The sequence below is a fragment of the Orcinus orca genome, chromosome 18 (assembly GCF_937001465.1).
Source record: "Orcinus orca chromosome 18, mOrcOrc1.1, whole genome shotgun sequence".
NCBI classification, from domain to species: Eukaryota; Metazoa; Chordata; class Mammalia; order Artiodactyla; family Delphinidae; genus Orcinus; species Orcinus orca.
The window spans coordinates 75087523-75109181 of NC_064576.1; the positions used below are offsets into that span (position 1 = coordinate 75087523).

General features: G+C 41.3%; 1 protein-coding gene and 1 long non-coding RNA gene across 4 annotated transcripts in view; one reads left to right on the top strand and one right to left on the bottom strand.

The window, feature by feature from the left end:
• ATP8A2 (ATPase phospholipid transporting 8A2) overlaps positions 1–21659 on the bottom strand; it is a 531116-nt gene that overhangs the window by 456401 nt on the left and 53056 nt on the right. The gene's annotated exons all lie outside the window — the stretch shown is intronic.
• Positions 6546–21659, top strand: part of LOC125961885 (uncharacterized) — a 61141-nt gene continuing 46027 nt past the window's right edge. The window contains exons 1-2 of the long non-coding RNA XR_007472981.1: positions 6546–6914; positions 18941–19069. This is a non-coding gene — a long non-coding RNA (uncharacterized LOC125961885). The remainder of the gene's footprint in view (positions 6915–18940; positions 19070–21659) is intronic.

Here is a 21659-nt window from a genome sequence, read left to right on the forward strand (position 1 = left end):
TAACAGTTAATGTATCAGAGCTGCCTTTTTAAGCAAGCTTAAATTCTTAATTTAGTATCTATTGATCAAGCTAACAAAGATCTTTGCTGTTTTAAATATTTGAGATCTTTCTGAAAATATAAGATGTATACGACAGCATACAGTAGTGTATCTTAAACACATCTGTGCCTATAAATGCTTTTATAGCAAGTGAATTACTTCCACACACTTAATACAAACTTAAATAGGATATCAATCTTTAATAGCGCATTTTTCAAGCATACTACATTGGTATTCGATTTACACAAAAATATCATAACCAAGTGGACCTAAAAACCAGTCCTAAGTTTATAAAAAGAGAAAAAGCCCCGAAACAGAATTGACTTATTTTAGTGAAGAAAAAAAAAAATCAGGATGATGCTCTATGTCACCTGTAGAACATAACATCCTCTTGCTGTACTTTTAGCCCTTGACGGTGGGAGATGCCAGCAGTCATGTACTTTTCCTCTCCCCATGTCACAGCTGTCTCTTGTGTGACTAACATTAGAGCTAGGTTGCAAACTTCCACTAAGTTCTCCAATTAAAACTCATGGACTTCCTCAAGTTCAGGAAGATGTATTTGCTTACAGAAAAGGATCTCTCTTCCCCTTCTCTCCGCCTTGCAAACTCTACATTGAGATTTTGAAAACTGAACCCAGCATGACACCTGAGTTTTTGGTATGGGGTGACTTTCCACGGCTGTAATAACAACCCAAGTTAGAGGATATTTAATCAGCTGGCTCCCTCAGACCATGCCACAGCGAGCCCAGAAAGTCTGAGCTAATTAAGACCAAAAAAAAAAGCACACATCAATGACCAAGGAAATATACAGTAAAATGAGATTATCCTATCTCACAAACTGACAGTTTAAAATACACCAGTTGAGATCTGTCTCTGACCGTGAGGTTTACAAGGAAGTCCAAATAAGTGTCCTTTCACTGTAACAATTAGAAAACTGGAATCTAGGAAACTTTTTTTTTGCGTTACGCGGGCCTCTCCCGTTGCGGAGCACAAGCTCCGGACGCACAGGCTCAGCAGCCATGGCTCACGGGACCAGCCACTCCGCGGCATGTGGGATCTTCGCGGACCGGGGCACGAGCCCGTGTCCCCTGCATCGGCAGGCGGACTCTCAACCACTGCGCCACCAGGGAAGCCCTAGGAAACTACTTTTTTTCTGATATCAAACAACAGGCAGTGTAGGGAAGTAACTTGAGAGAACAGAAACAAACAAGGTGAGCCCAACGATCATACCTTTCTACTTGAAAACAATTTCTGGGCAAAAGTGCAATGAAGGGGGAACCCAAACAAAAGGCTGGCAGGCTCACCAAACTGAGGAGACAGACATCTCAGGGTGATGAGGCCAAAATGCTGAGAATTTACAGAGCGTGAACTGAGGAGGGTGGGACTATGCAAAACAGACCCTCTAGAAATTTGCATACGGCCACCTCGACTCTTTGGCTAAATTCCAATTTGCACATATGCGTGGCAAAATTCATCAGGGGAAGAATAATGACCAAGGAACTGCCAGAGAAAAGATTTCCAGAGTTCACACAAAGCCAGAAAATTGTTAGAGTTCCTAGGAGCCAGAGATGACAGACCGTGTTGACTACATTGGAGCTAAAATAGATCCATAAAAACTTATAAGGGCTTCCCTGGTGGCGCAGTGGTTGAGAGTCCGCCTGCCGATGCAGGGGACACGGGTTCGTGCCCCGGTCCGGGAAGATCCCACATGCCGCGGAGCGGCTGGGCCCGTGGGCCGTGGCCGCTGGGCCTGCGCGTCCGGAGCCTGTGCTCCGCAGCAGGAGAGGCCACAGCAGTGAGAGGCCCGCGTACCGCAAAAAAGAAAGTATGTAGCAATTCGAACATCATTATAAGGCAACGTGACACAGCTGGCTCTTCAAGAACTCTCCACCCAACAAAAGAACACACAGTGGGCCATTCAACAAGAGAAACCACAGTTGTACTCTACTAGTCTCAACTCATTTAAAAGGACTGAAATTATGTAAAACGTGTGCTCTGACCACAATTAAAAATCAATAATGAAAAGCTCTTTGGAAATTTTTGAAATATTTGAAAATTAAACACACTTCTAAACTGTAGGGTAAAAGAAGACAGTAAAAGGAAAATTAGGAAGTATTTCAAACTGAATAAAGATAAAGTAACGCTCGAGTTTGGAGCAGGGGGGAGGCAAGGCAGCAGTCTGAGAAGAAGACACATTAAAATAGTCAAACCAGATCCTGCCCTCATTCATGTCAGGGCTGTGTAGGTAAAACGTAAGCGAGATACACGAAAACACACTGTGTTGTGTTACAAGCACCACAGGAGTCATGAAGAGTGCCTTCAGAAAAGGCAAAGCTTGTCCTTCCGTGAGTGGGTCGTGGTCATGAGGGGAGGATGGCTGGCGGGGACACGCGGACAAGGGAGGGAAGGGACAGAGGAGGCCGTGCTGCGAGGAGAAGGCAAGGGAAACCCGAGTACCAGGAATACCATCCGGACACTGGAGCACGTAGTGTGCTCTATATTCACATTCTCTTTTGTTTACAGTAATTCCGGGAGGTTGGTATTAACTTCACTCCATACGCAGGGATCTTACAAGTTGGTTGACTTGTGCAAGTTCACAATAATGGCTGCAGTGGGCGGAAGGTCAGAATCCAGGCTCCTTGTCACCGCCAGCTAACCCTAACCCTAACCGTAACCGAACGGTCATCACTGGGTTCCCATCCCCAGGCTGCCCACATCCACAACCTTGTCCCATCAAGTTCACTCCATCTCCCAGTAACCCACCAGGCATCCTTATGCTTTTGCTTCAACTCTGCCCAAAAGCTTCTCCCCACACCCTGCCATTCTCTACGTGAATCTCACTCATTACATGAGACCGAGGAGTCCTCCCCTAGAACCTTTCCTGCGACCTCTTTAGAATTTACATTCTCTCTCTTATATGGTCTCTACTGAATAAGCACAGTAAGAGTTTATACCAGTACGTGAAGACGTACATTTCAGCTAAAAATTATTTTTTTAAATCAATACTGAAGTCAGCATACATCAATTCAGTCGATAAAACCAGCGGCCACTTTGTACCCAGAACGGCACTTAAGGCAGAGGTGAACGAGACAGTCCCTGCCCTTCACAGATCCGGAAAAACACTAAGTCCCTGTAAATCAACAGGGCGGTTCTCAGAGAGGGAGGGGAAAGCAAGGGCAGGAATGACACCGCAGCTCGGGACGTGAACAGTGGGTGCGACACCATGAACTGCAAGGGAAAGGATGGTGTTTGGTTGTCAGTGGTTGAAGGGAATGCAGAGGGAGGAAAGGATGAATGAGATGAGAGGGGTTTTGCTGGGTTTAAGACATTTCAAGTTTGCGGTTGCTGTGAACGCTTCAAGGGGAAACGCTCAGTATACATTTGGGCATTTGTACACAGAGGCTGAAGCCAGGTCTGGCTGGAGATTAAGGAACCATCAGCATGAAAAGGGTGGATGAGATCGTCTCAGGAGAGTATGTTCACTGAGAAAATCCAGACTGGCACTGGCTATGTGCTGCACTATGGCTTAGAGAGAAAATAAGCTTTAAAAGCTGTCCTTTCAAAAGAAGATCAGTCTAAAATAAATGAGCTAAGCTTTTATATTCAGAAACTAGAAAAAGAGCAAATTAAACACAAAGGAAAGGAGAGAAATGAAGAGGGAAGAGAGAAAAGAAACTAAAGAAATAGAAAATATACATATTACAAATCTTAGTCTTTGCTATAGTTTATCTGACAATTTGAGTACAGAATTTTTTAAAATGCCTAAGAAGAAACAAAAACAAATTTTTAAACAGGCATTTTTTCTGAGAACTAAGTCTTTTTATATACCTGAGCATAACAAAAGTAAAATTAAAATGGCCTAGGGACTTCTCTGGTGGTCCAGTGGTTAAGGCTTCGCCTTCCAATGCAGGGGGTGCAGGTTCAATCCCTGGTCGGGGAGCTAAGATCCCACATGCCTCATGGCCAAAAAAACAAAACATAGAACAGAGGCAATATTGTAACAAATTCAGTAAAGACCTTAAAAATGGTCCACATAAAAAAAAACTTAAAAAAAATAAAGTTTAAAAAAAAATTAAAGTAGCCTAAAAAAATAAAAGCTTCCCCTAGCCATACCTTCAAATTTTCACCATAGCAGGTAATTCGTTTGACAATAGACTAAAAGGAGAAATACAGCCTCCACAAAGGCATTGGTGCAACTGCAAGGTGGCTTCCCCACAAGACTGCATTAAAGAACGAACTCCACCACTAGAGAAAGCTTGGAAGCAACGTTAATAGAACATGTACAGTAACCTCAAATTTTACCACCTAATTAAGTTGCACAATGGGGGCTACTTTCAACTATCATGATGTACTCTGACATGTAAGACCACACTGCTACTTCTTTTAGCTGTTGGGTTGTCCCATTAGGAAAATGATATAATAAAAGTTTATAACATCACACCTGTCAGAATGGCTGTCACCAAAAAGACAACAGGTACCAAGTGTTAGGGAGGATGCAGAGAAAAGGGAACCCTCGTACACTGTTGATGAGAATGTGAATTGACGCAGCTACTGTGGAGAACAGTACAGAGATTCCTTAAAAATAAATTGGAAATACAGCTACCATATGATCTAACAATTCCACTTTTTTCCCCCCACCAAAGAAAACAAAAAACACTAACTTGAAGAGATACACGCACCCCCATGTTCACTGCAGCATTATTTACAACTGCCAAGATATGGAAACAACCTAAGTGCCCACCAACAGATGAACAGATAATGATGTGGCATATATACACGATGGAACATTACTCAGCCATAAAAAAGAATGAAATCTCACCATTTGTGCCAACATGGATGGACCTAGAAGGTATTATGTTAAGTGAAATAAGTCAGGCAGAGAAAGACAGATATGGATGATTTCATTTATATGTGGGACCTAAAAAAGCAAATGAGCAAACATAAAACAGAAACAGATACAGAGAACAAACATGTCTGCCAAAGGGGAGGTGGGTAGAGGGAGGAGGGAAATAGGTGAGGGACATTAAAAGGTACAAACTTATAGTTACAAAGTAAGTGACCACAGGGGTGAAATGTACAGCGTGGAGAATATGGTCAATATTATAATAACTCTGTGCAGTGACAGACGGTAACTAGATTTATCACAGTGAGCATTTTGAAATGTATACAAAAATCGACACGCTATGTTGTGCACCTGAAACTAACAATGTTGTAGGTCAATTATACTTCAATTTTTTAAAAAAGAGGGGAAAAAAAGCTTACAGTTGAAGGTTCACAAAGGAAAGGTGAGGGGCAAACCGGAGAAGATCTGCCCAACAGTATAATGAGAGACAGGACAAAGGTTCCAAGTCCAAGTCGAACATCTATCTGCTCTCAAATTATTACCCCCTTTCTGTAGCAAAAAGAACATATCTTCTTTTAACATTAAGCAAAAACAAAGTTTAAAAAAAATTCGTGAAGCATCATGGTGGTGTGAGTCGTTTCTTTTTTCTCTCCCCTTTGATTTACAACTAATCAGACACCCATAACTGGGGGAAAAAAGCACTTCTGCACAGCAGACCAGGACACCAAGATGCACCCATCTGTGCACCTGCAAGTGGGCGGACTGCACCTTGGAGGAGACTGCAGAGCGAGGGAACTGGCCACGGGGCCAGCAGTGGCAGAGGAGATAGTCGTCCATCTGGCAGCAAAGGAGCGCAAGTTTTCTGACAGAGATGTTGCAAGGTGAAGGCGGTGAATGGGGACCTGCCAGAACCAGCTGCTCTCTCAGGAGAGACCAAGGGACCAGGGGAGGGAAAGGACAGGGAGGTGGCTGGACAAAGAAGACTGGAGGGAAGCATCTCCTGTTTGTCTCAGGAGGCAAGAGCACCACCCCCAGACCTCTGGGATCCCCCCGCCACTCAAGGACCCCCTTACTGGGTGTGGGCACACCCAGGTGCCAGGTACACACCTCACCCCACTCGGCCGCCACCCTTTGTTTTCTGTTTTTGTTTTTAACGTGCCCACTCCCAACCTTCGCGGGGAGTTAGCTCAGAGAAGAGAAACCAGAAACTTGTGCCGTAACACCACCTCCTGGAAAACAAAAAGACTCTTAGCTAGCGACCTGCTGAACTGTTAGAACCAAAGTACGCAAAGAATAGACTAAATAAGGAGGGTGCGCATGACTTCAAATGCGTCAGCACAGGCACTTTTCATCAGACACCATGAAAAATCATGGTAATATGGTAAAACAAAAAGAAAATGACAATTTTCCAGCAACTAAACCCAGAGACATGGAATACTGCAATATAACTGATAAAGAATTCACAATAGCTGTTATGAAGAAATCCAATGAGCTACAGAAAAACTCCGGCAGGCAGTTCAACGAGCTCAAGAATAAAATTAACGAACAGAAGGAGTACTTTACCAAGGAGACTGAAATTCTAAACAAGAACCCAACAAAGTCTGGAGCAGAACTCAATAAATGAGACGAAGAATGGATTTGAATACATTGGAAAGAGAGATCAGACAGAAGAGAGACTATGTGAGCTTGATGACAGAAAAACATAAATGATTCATGTAGAACGGGACAGAGAACTAAGATTTTTTTTTAAAAAAAGTGAAGAAACCTACAGGAACTATCAGACTCCATTAGAAAAGCCAACATAAGAATAATGGGTATTCCAGGAGGAGCAGAGTATATTTAAGGAAATAATAGCTAAGAACTTCCCAAACCTAGAGAAGGTTCTGGATACGCAAGTCCACAAAGCTAACAGGATACCTTATCATCTCAATGCAAAAAAAGTTTCTCCAAAAGACATGTTAAAAATGTCAAAAGTCGGGCTTCCTTGGTGGCGCAGTGGTTGAGAGTCCGCCTGCCGATGCAGGGCACACGGGTTCGTGCCCCGGTCCGGGAAGATCCCACGTGCCGCGGAGCGGCTGGGCCCGTGAGCCATGGCCACTGAGCCTGCGCGTCCGGAGGCTGTGCTCCGCAACGGGAGAGGCCACAAAAGTGAGAAGCCCGCGTACCGCAAAAAAAAAAAAAAAAAAAAAAAGTCAAAAGTCAATGATAAAGGATTTTAAAGGCAGCCAGGGGAAAAAAGGCAAGAACCTACAAATACCCCCGCTATTAGGCTATTGTTTATCAGCAGATTTCTCAGCAGAACATCTACAGGCCAGGAGGGAGTAGAATGACATATTCAAAATATTGAAAAACGAAGACTGTCAGACAACGATACTCTGTCCAGCAAAGTTCTCCTTCAATACGAAGGAGAAATAAAGACTTTCCCAGACAAACAAAAGCTGAGGGAGTTCACCACCACCAGACCTGCCATACAAGAGATGCTGAATGGGGCTCTTCAAGCTGAAACAATAGGAGAGTACACAAAATTCTGATTAAGATGAAAAATAATCAGAATTAGAATACTCTAACTTTTTAGAATAGTATATTAAACTCTTCATTATAACATCAAGATTAAAGGAAAAGAGCACTAAAAATAACTATAGCGACTACAACTTGGTAATGAAGTCACAGCATAAAGAGATAATTTGTTTCATCAAAAATATGAAAGGGGAAGAGTAAAAGGATGGAACCTTCATAGGCAAATGAAGATTAACTGCTATCAGCAGGAAAAGGACTATTTTATCTATGAGATATTTTATGTAAAACTCATGGCAACTACAAAGCAAAAATCTAAAGCAGAGACTTAAAACATGAAAGAGGAGATTGAGCAAATCACCTTGAAAAACTGCCAACTTACAAAAGGTAGACAGAAACGCAAGAAAAAAAAACAATGGAAAGACAAAATAACCAAAAAACAAAAGATAAAATGGCAGTAAAATCCTAATATATCAATAATCATCCTAAATGTAAAGGAGGGAAGAAAGGCACAGAGTGGCTGGATGGATTAAAAAAAAAAAAAACCAATTATATGCTGCCTACAGGAGACCCATTTCAGCTCTAAAGACACAAATAGGCTCAAAGTGAAGGGATGAAAAATGATATTCCAAGCAAACAGAAACCAGAAGGCAGGTGTAGCCATACTCGTATGAGATAAAATAGACTTCAAGCCAAAAAGGATAAAAGAGACAATGAAGGTCATGTAATGGTAAAGGGGTCAGTACATTAAGAAGATGTGACAATTTTAAATATATATGCTCCTAACACCCAAGCACTGAAATACATTAAGCGATACAGATCTTAAGGGAGAAATAAGACAGCAATACAGTGATTGTAGGGGACTTCAATACCCCACTAACAGCAATGGATAGATCATCCAGACAGAAAAACCAACAAGGAAATGTTGCACTTGAACTACACTTTAGAGCAAATGAACTTAACAGACATAGTGAGCATTCCATCAAACAGCAGCAGAATGTACATTCTTCTCAAGTGCATATGGGGCATTCTCCAGGATAGACCTCAGGATGGACACAAAACAAATCTTAGCAAATTTTAAAATACTGAAATTATACCAACTATTTGATCACAATGGAATGAAACTAGAAATCAACGAGAAAAGATCTGCAGATATATGGAAACTAAACATACTTCTAAACAACCATCGGGTCAAAAAAGAAATCAAAAAGGAAATTAGAAATTAGCTTGAGACAAATGAAAATGAAAACACAACATATATATTGCAGGATGCAACAAAAGCAGTTCTGAGAGTGAAGTTTAGATAAATAAACACATATATTAAGAAATCAGAAAGATCTCAAACAGTCTAATATTACAGATGAAGGATTTTGAGAAAGAACAAATTAAGCTCAAAGTCTGCAGAAGAAAGGAAATAAGTACCAGAGTGAAAATAAATGAAAGAGACCATAAAAACAATGGAAAGTATCAACAAAATTAAGAGCTGTTCTTTGAAAAGAAGCAAAATTGGCAAAACTTTAGCTAGACTAAGAAGAGAGAAGATTCAAACGAAATTAGAAATGAAAGAGGAGACCTTACAACTGATACTACAGAAATGTAGAATCATAAGAGACTGCTATGAACAATTATATGCCAACAAAATACATAACCTAGAAGAAACTGATACCTTTCTAGAAACACAACCTACCAACACTCAATCAGGAAGAAATAGAAAATCTGAACAGACCAATAACTAGTAAAGAAATTGAGCCAGTAATCAGAAAACTCCTAACACATAAAACCCCAGGACAGATGGCCTCACTGGAGAATCCTACCAAACATTTAAAGAATAATTAATATTAATCCTACTCAAACTCCTCCAAAATATTGAGGAAGGGAAACACTCCCAAACTCATTCTATGAGGCCAGCATTACTTTGATACCAAAACCAGATAAGAATACCACAAGAAAAGTGAACTACAGACCAATATTCCTGATGAATATAGATGGAAAAATTCTTAACAAAATATTAGCAAACTGAATTCAAAAGCACGTTAAAAGAATGATATACCATGGCCAAGCGGGACTTATCCCTGGTATGCAAGGATGGTTCAACATAAGCAAATTGATGAATGGCATACATCACATCAATAAAATGAAAGGTAAGTCACATGATCATATCAGACGCATATAAAGCATATGACAAAATACAACATCCTTTCATGATAAAAACCCTTAACAGACTTGGTACAGAAGGAACACACCTCAACATAATAAGGGCCACATATGGCAAATCCACAGCTAACATTATACTCAATGGAAGGAAATATAAAAGCATTTCCTCTAAGATCAGGAACAAGGCAAGGATGCCCACTCTCACCACTCTTATTCAATATAGTACTAGAAGCCTTAGAGAGAGCAATTAAGCAAGACAAAGAAAAAAAAGGCATCCAAACCAAAAAGAATTAAAATTGTTATTTGCTGAGGATATGGTCCTATGTACAGAAAATCCCAAAGAATCAGTCAAAAAACTGTTGGAATTAATCAATGATTTCAGTAAAGTGGCAGGATATAAAAATCGACATACAGAAATCAATTACACTCCTTTATACTAATGAGGAAGCATCTGAAAAGGAAATGAATAAAACCGTCCCATTCACAACAGCAAAAACAGGAAGATACTTAGTAATAAGCTTAACCAAGAAGTGGAAGATCTGTACAACAAAAACTGTAAAACCTTGCTGAAAGAAATCAAAGGCAACACAAACAAATGGAAAGACAACTCTTTATGTATAAGAATTAATTGGTTAAAATGACCATACTACCCATAGCCATCTACAAATTCAACACAATCCCCATCAAAATACTAAAGGCTTTCTTCACAGAAATAGAAGAAACAATCCTGAAATTTGTGTGAAACCACAAAAGACTCCAAACAGCCAAAGCAGTCCTAAGAAAAAAAAAAATCTAGGAGGTATCATACTTCTGGATTTCAAATTACACTACAAAGCCATAGTCATAAACACAGTATGGTACTGGCACAAAAAATAGGCATACTGACCAATGGAACAGAATAGAGAGTCCAGAATTAAATCATGGCATAGACAGCCAACTAATATTCAACAAGGGAGCCAAGAATACCCAATGGGAAAAGGATTCTCTTCAACAAATGATGCTGGGAAAAGTAGAGTAACACGTGCGGAGCGATGAAACTGGACCCCTATCTCACACTACTCACAAAAGTTCATTCAAAATGGATTAAAGACTTAAACAGAAGACCTCATACTATAAAACTCCTAGAAGAAAACACAGGGAAGAAGCTTGACATTGGTCTTGGCAATATTTGGGGGGCAGGATTCCAATGCACAAAAGGAAAAAAAACAAATTGGACTATATCAAACTCAAAAGCTTCTGCACAGCAAGCGAAACAATAAAATGAAAACCCAACCTACAGGATGGGAGAAAATAATTCCAAACCACTTATCAGATAAAGGGTTAATATCAAAATATATCCAGAGAAAACCATAATTCAAAAAGATACATGCACGCTTATATTCACAGCAGCACCATTTACAAGAGCCAGGACATGGAAGCAACCTAAATGTCCATCAACACAGGAATGGATAAAGAAGATGTGGTGCATATATACAATAGAATATTACACAGCCATAAAAAAGAATGAAGTAATGCCATATTCAGCAACATGGATGGACCTAGAGATTATCATACTAAGTGAAATGAGTCAGACAGAGAAAGACAAATATCATATGATATCACTTATATGTGGAATCTAATTTTTTAAATTATATAAATGAACTTACTTGCAAAACACTCACAGATTTCGAAAACAAACTTCTGGTTACCAAAGGGGAAATGTGGGGGAGGGATTAATTAGAAGCTTGGGATTAACATACACACACTATTATATATAAGACAGATAACCAATAAGGACCTAGAGTATAGCACAGCAAACTCTATTCAGTATTCCGTAATAACCCATATGGGAAAGAATCTGAAAAAGAATGAATATATGTATATATATAATCACTTTGCTGTATACCTGAAACTAATACACTGTAAATCAAATATACTCAAATAAGATTTTTAAAATAAATAAAATTATATATTTATATATATACATATATACATGTGTATATACATTTGTGTGTGTATGTATGTGTGTGTGTATATATATATATATATATATATATATATATATATATATATAAAGAACTCAGTCAACTCAATTTAAAAAACTCAAACAATCCAATTTTAAAATGGGCAGAACTAAACAGAAATTTCTCCAAAGACATCAAAACAGCTAACAGGTACATGAAAAGATGCTCAATATCACAGATCAGGGACTGCATATCAAAACCACAGTGAGTTATCACCTCACATCTGTTAGAATGGCCATCATCAAAAAGACAAACAGTAACAAGTGCTGGCGAGGAAGTGGTAAAAAGGGAACGCTTATACATACATTGTTGGTGAGAATGTAAACTGGGCCAACCACTACGGAGTACGGAGTTTCCTCAAAAACGTTAAAAATAGGACTACCATATGATCCAGCAATTCCATTTCTGGGTATTTATCCAAAGGAAATAAAAACAGGATTTTGATGAGATATCAGCACTCCCATGTTTATCACAGTATTATTCACAGTAGCTAAGATATGAAAACAACCCAAATGCCCATCAGTGAATGAATGGATAAAAAAGACGTGGTACCCGTACAAAAGGGAATATTACTCAGCCATGAGAAGACAACCTCCCATTCGCAACAACGTGGATAGACCTTGAGCACATTATGCTAAGCAAGATGTCAGAGAAACACAAGCACTGCACGATATGCACGATATCACTTGTAAGTGGAATCTAAAAAAAGCTAAACTTGTAAAAATAAATAAATTAAATGGTGGTTAACAGAGGAAAGGGGTGGATAAGATTGATGGTGTTTAAGGGTACAAACTTGTAACTAGTAGCAAATAAGCCCTGGAGATCTAATACACATTATAATGAATACAGATAATATTATTGTACTATACGTAATGGGATAAACATCGCTACACTGGCAATCATATTACAATACATAATGTATCAAAGTCCCATACTGTACACCTTAAACTTACACAATGTTACACAAATATATTCAGTTAAAAAGTGGATTAGAAATTATTTGTGTAGGTGAAAGACCACAGAAAAGAGGCCTTGTGTCTTTGCCTTATTCTTAATGGAAAGGTGTTTCGATTCCACAGTTGTCTAAACTGAACTTTTTCCCTTTCAAATGAGAATGTCTAATTCAAGCTTATTTTATTGTGCTACTTAGATTATTGGTTTCAAAATCATTCCAATATAGGCAAAGTTTTCTTAAATAAAACACAAAAAACAGGCTTTAGGGCTTCCCTGGTGGCGCAGTGGTTGAGAGTCCGCCTGCCGATGCAGGGGACACGGGTTTGTGCCCCGGTCCGGGAGGATCCCACATGCCGCAGAGCGGCTGGGCCCGTGAGCCATGGCCGCTGAGCCTGCGCGTCCGGAGCCTGTGCTCCGCAACGGGAGAGGCCACAACAGTGAGAGGACCGCGTACCGCAAAAAAAAAAAAAAAAAAAAAAGGCTTTAAGTAAAGCTTGATAAATTTGACGTCGTTAATATTGATAAATTCCATTCATTGAAAGATATTGGGAAAAGAAATAGGCATGTCACAGATTGGAGAAAAATATTTGCAATACGTGTATCTGACAAAAGACTTGCATCCAAAATAAAGAATTCAGGCAAAACAATAAAAGGTCAAAGCAAAACGAGCACAAGACTTGAACAGCATTTCACAAGAGGATACCCCATGGCCAGTAAGCACATGAAAAGATGCTCATCATCGCTCACTAGTAGAATGCAAATTAAACCCACAAAAAGACACCATGAAACGCCCACACATGGGCTTAAAAAAATGAGACACTCGTGTTCACCATAATGTGGAACAATCGCTGGTGAGAATACAAATCATATCAAACACGTTAAAAAAAACCCACGTGGCAGTTTCTCAAAGTATACATCGAGCCCATCATGAGTTAATCCTACGCCTACGCATTTTATCCAAGATAAGTTATGTCCACAAAAATATAAAGAATTTTACTCAAAATAGCAAAAAATGGAAATAACCCCACGTCCCATCATCAAGGGGTGGATAAACATATGGTGATCTATCACAGGACAGACACTCCCAAGGCTGAGTCCCACAGACCCACGGCGGCTAAAAGAAGCCAGACCAAAAAAAACCACATCCTGTAAGATTCCATTTATACGTAGTTCAAAGGCAAACACATCTTTAGGTATAAAAGTCAGAACAGTGTTTGCATCTGGTAGGGAGCAGACTGTCTGGGAAGGGGTGAAAGGGATCTTCCTCCGGAGTGATGGAAATACTCTTATTTGGGTGTTGGCATATCGATGGACAAAAATTCATTGAGCTATGTACTCTAGATGTGTATGCCTTGTATGTTAAATCTCAAAAATAAAAGATTTAAAAAAATAAGATATCCCAAATGCATTTGTCATTCAAGTGACTTTATTTTACTTACAATATTCTATTACTCAACAGATCCTGGCTGATCACCTATTATGTGCCTGGAACCCTTCTAGGCACGAGAGCTACAGCAATGAACAAAACAGGCAGAAGTGCCTGCCCTTACATTCTGGGGGTCGGTGGGAGAGACAATAAAGAAAATAAATTACAGTATTTTATAAGGAGAAATGTAAAATAGCAAAAAAAATTTTTTTAATGAGTGAGGATGGGGAATGCGATGGGGAGGGAGGCTGGATTACAGTTTTGGCATTGACCCCATAAACTACTTTTTAAATTGAATCATGATGGATATGCACACACAATCCCATGTGTGGTTTTTAATTGTGGTAAAACTGGTTAGGATAAATATGTTTTAAGCGTACAGAAGTGTTAAGCACATTCACAGCGCTGTGCAGCCAACCTCCAGAACTCTTTTTCTTGCAAAACGGAAACTCTGCCCCATTTAAACACTAACTCCCTATTCCCCTCTCCCCCCAGCTCCTGTAGCAACCACCACTGTACTGTCTCTATGAGAGCAGTAGGTTTCATTTGTTACACACAGTAAGACAACAAGAAAAAAATTTCTAGCTGTGTGTGACGCATGTTAACACGACTCACTGTGGTGATCATTTTGCTACAAATATCAAATCATTATGTTGCACACCTGAAACTAACATGTTATAGGTCAATTATCTCAATTTTTACAAAACCTAGTCTAATTGTTCGAAAAGTATATATGCAAAGCAGGACATTTTAGTGTTGGGTGTTTACAATAGCAATTTTCTCGGTCAGCCAATAATACTCATATAAAGTATATCTGAAAGAATCACAATTTGTATCAGGTTACAAAAATCTGAGTTCCAAGTTATAGTTAGGATGGAGAAAAACTGAATGAGTAGATAGGCCAGGAGACCAGACAGGATAAGGAGAGCTCCTGGAATACTTCATGGTACCCAGTGTATCAGCATCCTAATCACACAGATTTGGTATAAATCACTATCAATGCTGTACAAGTTCCTGACACTGTTGTTCTAATTGTACGGTAGGGACCCAAACATTCAATTGCCGAAAGCACTGTACCTTGACAAACAGAGCTTAGAGTCTGCTCGGCTACAGTTTAACAGTTGTAATTTTTACCAATTAAAAGAAGTTGCCCAGAAATTCAGAGTTCAACTCATGTTCTTTGGATTTTTATACTTTAGCAGCTGCTACATCACTGTTGCAAAAGCAAATTCAATACCTAACAATAATTCACCATATTTAAACTAAAGAGTTAAAAAAAAAAAGAGGGGATTGTGATAGTCAACAGTATTTTAAAATTACTTCTCTCACCAATCAGGAGCTTAAAGTTTTGAGCTTATAATATCCCTGTCGCCCACTGAGGGGGAAAAAAACCTATTCCAAGACCACAGAATATTATTAGCTCATTTTCACATGTCACTTCTGTTCTAAATACCATCTAATTCATTTTAAGCTTTCATCTAAATATTTTGATTACAAAAGCTATTTCAAGGCTCTCAACATACACTTTAAAAATATCTGGCTAACATTTGCAAAAAGAAAAAATTCCCTAAATCATCATCTAGGCTGTTTTGGCTTTGTTTTAAGCTATAGGACCCACAGTCAGTATCTAGAAGGCGTAGGAATGAAGAATTGCTAGCTACAGACTCACCACCTGCTCAAAAAGTTGCTGCTCTTCTCAGGGTCCCCCGTGACCCATGCCTTGTGTGGGCTACATCTATATTCAACAGCTGTGCAGATGTGTCTGTTACCTATAGAACAGCATCTTCTCCAGCTGTGGGTCCCAGGCATGGCACTCCGTCCTCTACACAGACACGTACAGACAGAGGCAGCAGTAACCGTTCATGGGTGTCTGAGTATTAGGAACGTTCAAGGTTGATCTGCACGATAATCTGGGAGAATCGTACTATGGCTTGAAACTGTCCTGCTCTAATTCACCCGGCAGGAAACACAACCCTTGAGTATGAGAAGTTCACAGTGGATAGTACAGGATCACATGGAATTGGGGGGGGGGGTGACATTTTTAATGAAAAATCAAACAACAAAAAACTCTTTTACCTACTAAATTAGGGAAGGGAAACAAAGGGAGAGGGGAATAATACTCAATGGTATTTCCTGCTATGTTACAGTAAACTCTCCACATCAGTAGAAGTCTTCTTGGCTTGCTGTATTTCCCAGCCTGAGGATTCATCGTAGAGCCTGTGATCAGATCACAGGGAGAGCTACATCGAGACCCAGGCTGCCCTGGCCACAGCGGAGCTCCTTCCCACTAACCAGATCTCCCTGCAGAATCCAGTTATACCCAGGCAGCACCACCGGTCAGGTCATTTACAAAGAAGGTGCATACAGGTGACACGTGCACCCCACGGAGATTCTCCCTGGTTAACCACCTCTCATAACAGCGTGCAAAGAAAAGGGTCCGTCCTACGCTGCTGGTGGGAATGTAGATTGGTGCAGCCACTGTGGAGAACAGTATGGAGGCTCCTCAGAAAACTAAAAATAGAGCTACTGTATGATCCAGCTATCCCACTCCTGGGCATATACACAGGCAAACCTATAATTCAAAAAGATACATGCGCCCCAGTGTTCATAACACTATTCACAGTAGCCAAGACATGGAAACAACCTAAATGTCCATCAGGTGAATGGATAAAGATGTAGTACATATATACAATGGAATACTACTCAGTCATAAAAAAGAATGAAATAATGCCATTTGCAGCAACATGGATGGATTTAGAGATTATAAGTGAAGATAAATATCATATGATATCCCTTATATATGGAATCTAAAATACGACACAAATGAACATATCTACGAAACAGAAACAGACTCAAAGACATAGTGAACAGACTTGTGGTTGCCAAGGGGGTGGCGGAGGGATGCACTGGGAGTTTGGGGTTAGCAGATGCAAACTAGTATATATAACATGGATAAACAACAAGATCCTACTGTATAGCACAGGGAACTATATTCAATATCCTGTAATAAACCTTAATGGAAAATATTTTTTAAAAAAAGAATGTATATATGTATAACTGAAACACTTTGCTGTACAGAAGTTAACACAACACTGTAAATCAACTATACTTCAATTAAAAATAAATAAAATGGCTCTTGGATTTTAATCCTCCAACTCCACAGACACCAAAGGTCTCTCAGCACAATGGCTTTTGGTTTTGACTTTCATCTAGAAAATATACAGAAGTCCCCAAATTAAATATATTTAACGAAACCATATGGGGAACAGTGGAGGGAAAGAGTTGGAATCACGTGACATTTTTAAAGCCTGCCGTGCCTCAAGGGATGTGCAGAGGCAACGGCAAACGTTATCCTTGAATTCGACGGCAAAAATCAGAGACTCTTTCTTATACCAAATGGCCTGATCGATTCTGTGGCTCCCCACAAAGACAGCCAGGACATCAGAGTCGGCAACGTTGCCCTCTGTAACTTCTTCTGTCCTGAAGCATCTCCCACCTCCAGAGAAGACTGAACACCACCTCCCTGGTAGGGAGACCCTGCCGCAGCTCCAGGTCCGTCTAATGGGGACCACTCGCAGGAACGGTCCCAGAATTGTGCCCGCCTGGCCGTGGCACACAGCGGGCACCAGGAGAGCTGCTGGCAGGTACATCCCAGGCAACACATGGTTCTGTTTTCTTCAGGGATGGTGTGAAAGCTGTGGTCCCGGATCACAGCACCTGTTTGGATTCCCACGGGAGAAATTCCATCCTAGGCTCAGAAACAGCTCAGCGTCCCCAGGGCAGAATTCTTCTCCTCTAACAGACGCTAATTCTTGTGACAAATCATGTTTCCTTTTCGCTTTGGGTGATCAGAGCCTGAGCCAAGTGCATTTCTCTGCCCTCGGACTTTCTCTTACTTCTTACTCCTATTCTCTTACCCCGTTTTCTTGCTTGTTTTCAATTGTGACATACCATGCCATATTGATAGGTGGGGTAAATTATTCTTCCACAAAAGGACTATAGTGACGTAAAAAATAATTTGTCACATAGAAACAGAACCTCAGCATAAACAAGGCTGAATCTCCTAACAAACGTGCTTCAAAGCTGGGAGAGACTGTATTTTCTAATTCATCTTTTTTTTTTTTTTTTTTTGTAGAAAGTGAAAACCTTTCTAAAGAAATCATCCCCAAAAGTTGATAACAGGGGCTTCCCTGGTGGTGCAATGGTTGAGAGTCCGCCAGCCAATGCAGGGGACACGGGTTCGTGCCCTGGTCCGGGAAGATCCCACATGCTGTGGAGCGGCTGGGCCCGTGAGCCATGGCCACAGAGCCTGTGCTCCGCAACGGGAGAGGCCACAACAGTGAGAGGCCCGCGTACCACCAAAAAAAAAAAAAAAAAAAAAAAAGTTGACAACACACTTAAAAGCTCTTACTGAAAACAGGAGAAGGTTTTTAGAAGTGGGCTTCTTCCTTAAGTATTTACTAGACTTTTCTAGGCAACCAATCTCCTGCCCAGAACTTCCCTCATATCTCATCTGCCTTTTCAAGGTTTAATTATCTCTTCTCTCACTTTAAAATCCACTAAGGATCACAGAATGCCTTAGACACATTCACAGATTTAAGATTTTAAAACAAAATTGTGACTCTGAAAAATAACATATAGCAAAACCAGTGAAAGCAAAGAATTAAAACTCATTATTTCTTGTTAAGAGGATAGACACCAAAATGTTAGTAGTAGTTACCTTCTTTGGGCTTTAAGAATATAGATGAGGGACTTCCCTGGCCGTCCAGTGGTTGGGACTTCGCCTTCCAATGCTGGGGCAGTGTCGGGGGAGCAGGTGCGATCTCTGGGCAGGGAGCTGGGGTCCCACATGCCTTGCAGCCAAAAGGCCAAGACATAGAACGGGGGTGATGTTGTGATAAATTCAATAAAGACTTTAAAAATGGTCCACATCAAAAAATAATCATCATCGGGGCTTCCCTGGTGGCGCAGTGGTTGAGAGCCCGCCTGCTGATGCAGAGGACACAGGTTCGTGCCCCGGTCCGGGAAGATCCCACATGCCGCGGAGCGGCTAGGCCCGTGAGCCGTGGCCACTGAGCCTGCGCATCCAGAGCCTGTGCTCCTCAACGGGAGAGGCCACAACAGTGAGAGGCCCGCGTACCACAAAAAAATAAAAAAATAAAAAAATAAATCATCATCATCTTAAAAGAATAGAGATGACTTTTCTTCTTCATTCTTCTTTCTGTTCTCATTTTCTAAAATGAGAACATTTTATGATTAGAAAAATAAGAAGGGTTGTTTTCTGTATTTTTTTTTTTTTTTTTTTTTTTGCGGTACGCGGGCCTCTCACTGTTGTGGCCTCTCCCATTGTGGAGCACAGGCTCCAGACGCGCAGGCCCAGTGGCCACGGCTCACGGGCCCAGCCGCTCCGCGGCATGTGGGATCTTCCCGGACCGGGGCACGAACCCGTGTCCCCTGCATCGGCAGGCGGACTCTCAACCACTGCACCACCAGGGAAGCCCTATATCTTATTTTTTAATGCCTTATTAACATTGGATTAATAAATTACTGCTGTCTGTAGAAAGACAAATACTGTATGATATCACTTATATGTGGATTCTAAAAAATCCAACCAACTAGTGGCTATAACAACAAGGAAAGAGAACAGACTAGTGGTTACCAGTGGGGGGAGGGAAGGGGGAGGGGCAATACACGGGGAGGGAATTAAGAGGTACAAACTTACGTATAAAATAAGCTACTAAGATATATTGCACAACACAGGGAATATAGCTAATATTTTATAATATCTATAGAGTATCGCCTTTAAAGATTGTGAATCACTATATCGTACACCTGTAACTTACAATATTGTACAACTATACTTCAATTTAAAAAAACACATTGAGGTATCACCTCACACTTGTCAGAATGGCTATTAGCGAAAAGACTAGAAATAAGTGCTTGAGAGGGTGTGGAGGAAAGGGAAGCCTCTTGCACCATTGGTGGGAATGTAAATTGATGCAGCCACTATGGAAACAGCATGGAGGTTCCTCAAAAAATTAAAAATAGAACTACCATACAATCCGACAAAGAATATTACTGCTGTCTTACCCATATGATATTCTATATCTAAACTGGAGACTGTTCAATGTCCTTTGGGGAATTATGAAGATTCCAGAGTGTCAACTTGTTTAAAATCTGTCTTCCTTTCTCTGTAAAGCAAAGTTCACAGTTCCCCACTCTCTTTCCCTACCTATTCTTTAGACTTCAGATAAAGCAGGAGCTTCACTTAATGTATGTTCTTTAAATTCCATTTTTAATTTGACTTTAAAAGATACACGACTCTCTAGTTCTGTTTAACGGTTAAGTTTCTACCATCAAGCATCATTCAGGGACTTCCCTGGTGGTCCAGTGGATAAGATTCTGCACTCCCAACGCAGGGGGCCTGGATTCGATCTCTGGTCAGGGAACTAGACGCCGCGTGCTGCAACTAAAGACCCCGCGTGCCGCAGCAAAGACCCAGGTAGCTAGCTAAACAAATAAATAATCTGGGACTTCCCTTGGGGCGCTGTGGTTAAGAATCCGCTTGCCAATGCAGGGGACACGGGTTCGAGTCCTGGTCCAGGAAGATCCCACGTGCCAGGGAGCAACTAAGCCCGTGCGCCACAACTACTGAGCCTGTACTCTAGAGCCCGCAAGCCACAACTACTGAGCCCACGAGCCACAACTACTGAAGCCCGCGCGCCTAGAGCCGGTGCTCTGCAACAAGAGAAGCCACCGCAATGAGAAGCCCACGCACTGCAATGAAGACCCAATGCAGCCAGAAATAAATAAATTTAAAAAATACATTTTTAAAAAAAGCAAACTAAACTTTCCTGGTTCTCTCTCCCAGCAGACATATCCCACATGGCTTAATCGACTGTATAAGGATTTCCCATAGCCAGAAACTCCTGCAGATCAGACCGCTTCTGAAGCTGTCAATCTCTGGTCATAACACATTCCTACCAGGCTCTGTCAGGTCAGCACACAGCCCTCCAAGGTGTCCCAGCATGCAACAGGTGAACACACCCCACAGAGGGTATTTAGGATCCAAAAAGGGTCCTGTGGCTGTTTCCCCCAAATTCCCCCCATCAACCAGGGTTGAGACAAGATGAGAAGTAAAATGCCACACAAGCCACACCTGGATCAACAAGGCAGGGGCGTGTCGGCACCAGGAGACCACCTCTGTGTTGGGGAAAAAAAAAAAAACCCGTGTGTGAGGGCAGTGAGCTCATTTGTACTCAGGCCTTCTAGACAAGAGCATTTTGACGCAGGAGTAAAAAGTCGGAGAGAGACAGCCTTCAACAAGACAAAGGGGCAGGGGGGTGGGCGGGGCTGGGGTGGGCGGGGCTGGATGGAATAAAGCGTGGTTCAGTGACTCTGGCGGGGTAGTTGATGTGGATGAGACGGGAGGTAGGAGAAGAGCCCACGATCCTCTGCACCGAGTGGTGGCGAGCCCCGGCCCAAGTCCTAAAGGACAGACACGCGGCCAAGTGTCCCGAACGCAACTTCGGGTGCCGGCCTCCAGTCGTAGCCATCTTTGACGAAGTCCCCCCTCCACCCGACATAAGGAAGGCTGCAGGAAGCAGCGGTCTAGCACGCTTCCCTTACACGACTGCCAAATGCACGGTTCTAACGCACCACGGGTCTGTGTGGGACTAAGCCTTTCAGCCCAAGCCCAAGAACCAGGGTGTGCATTTACTTTCAT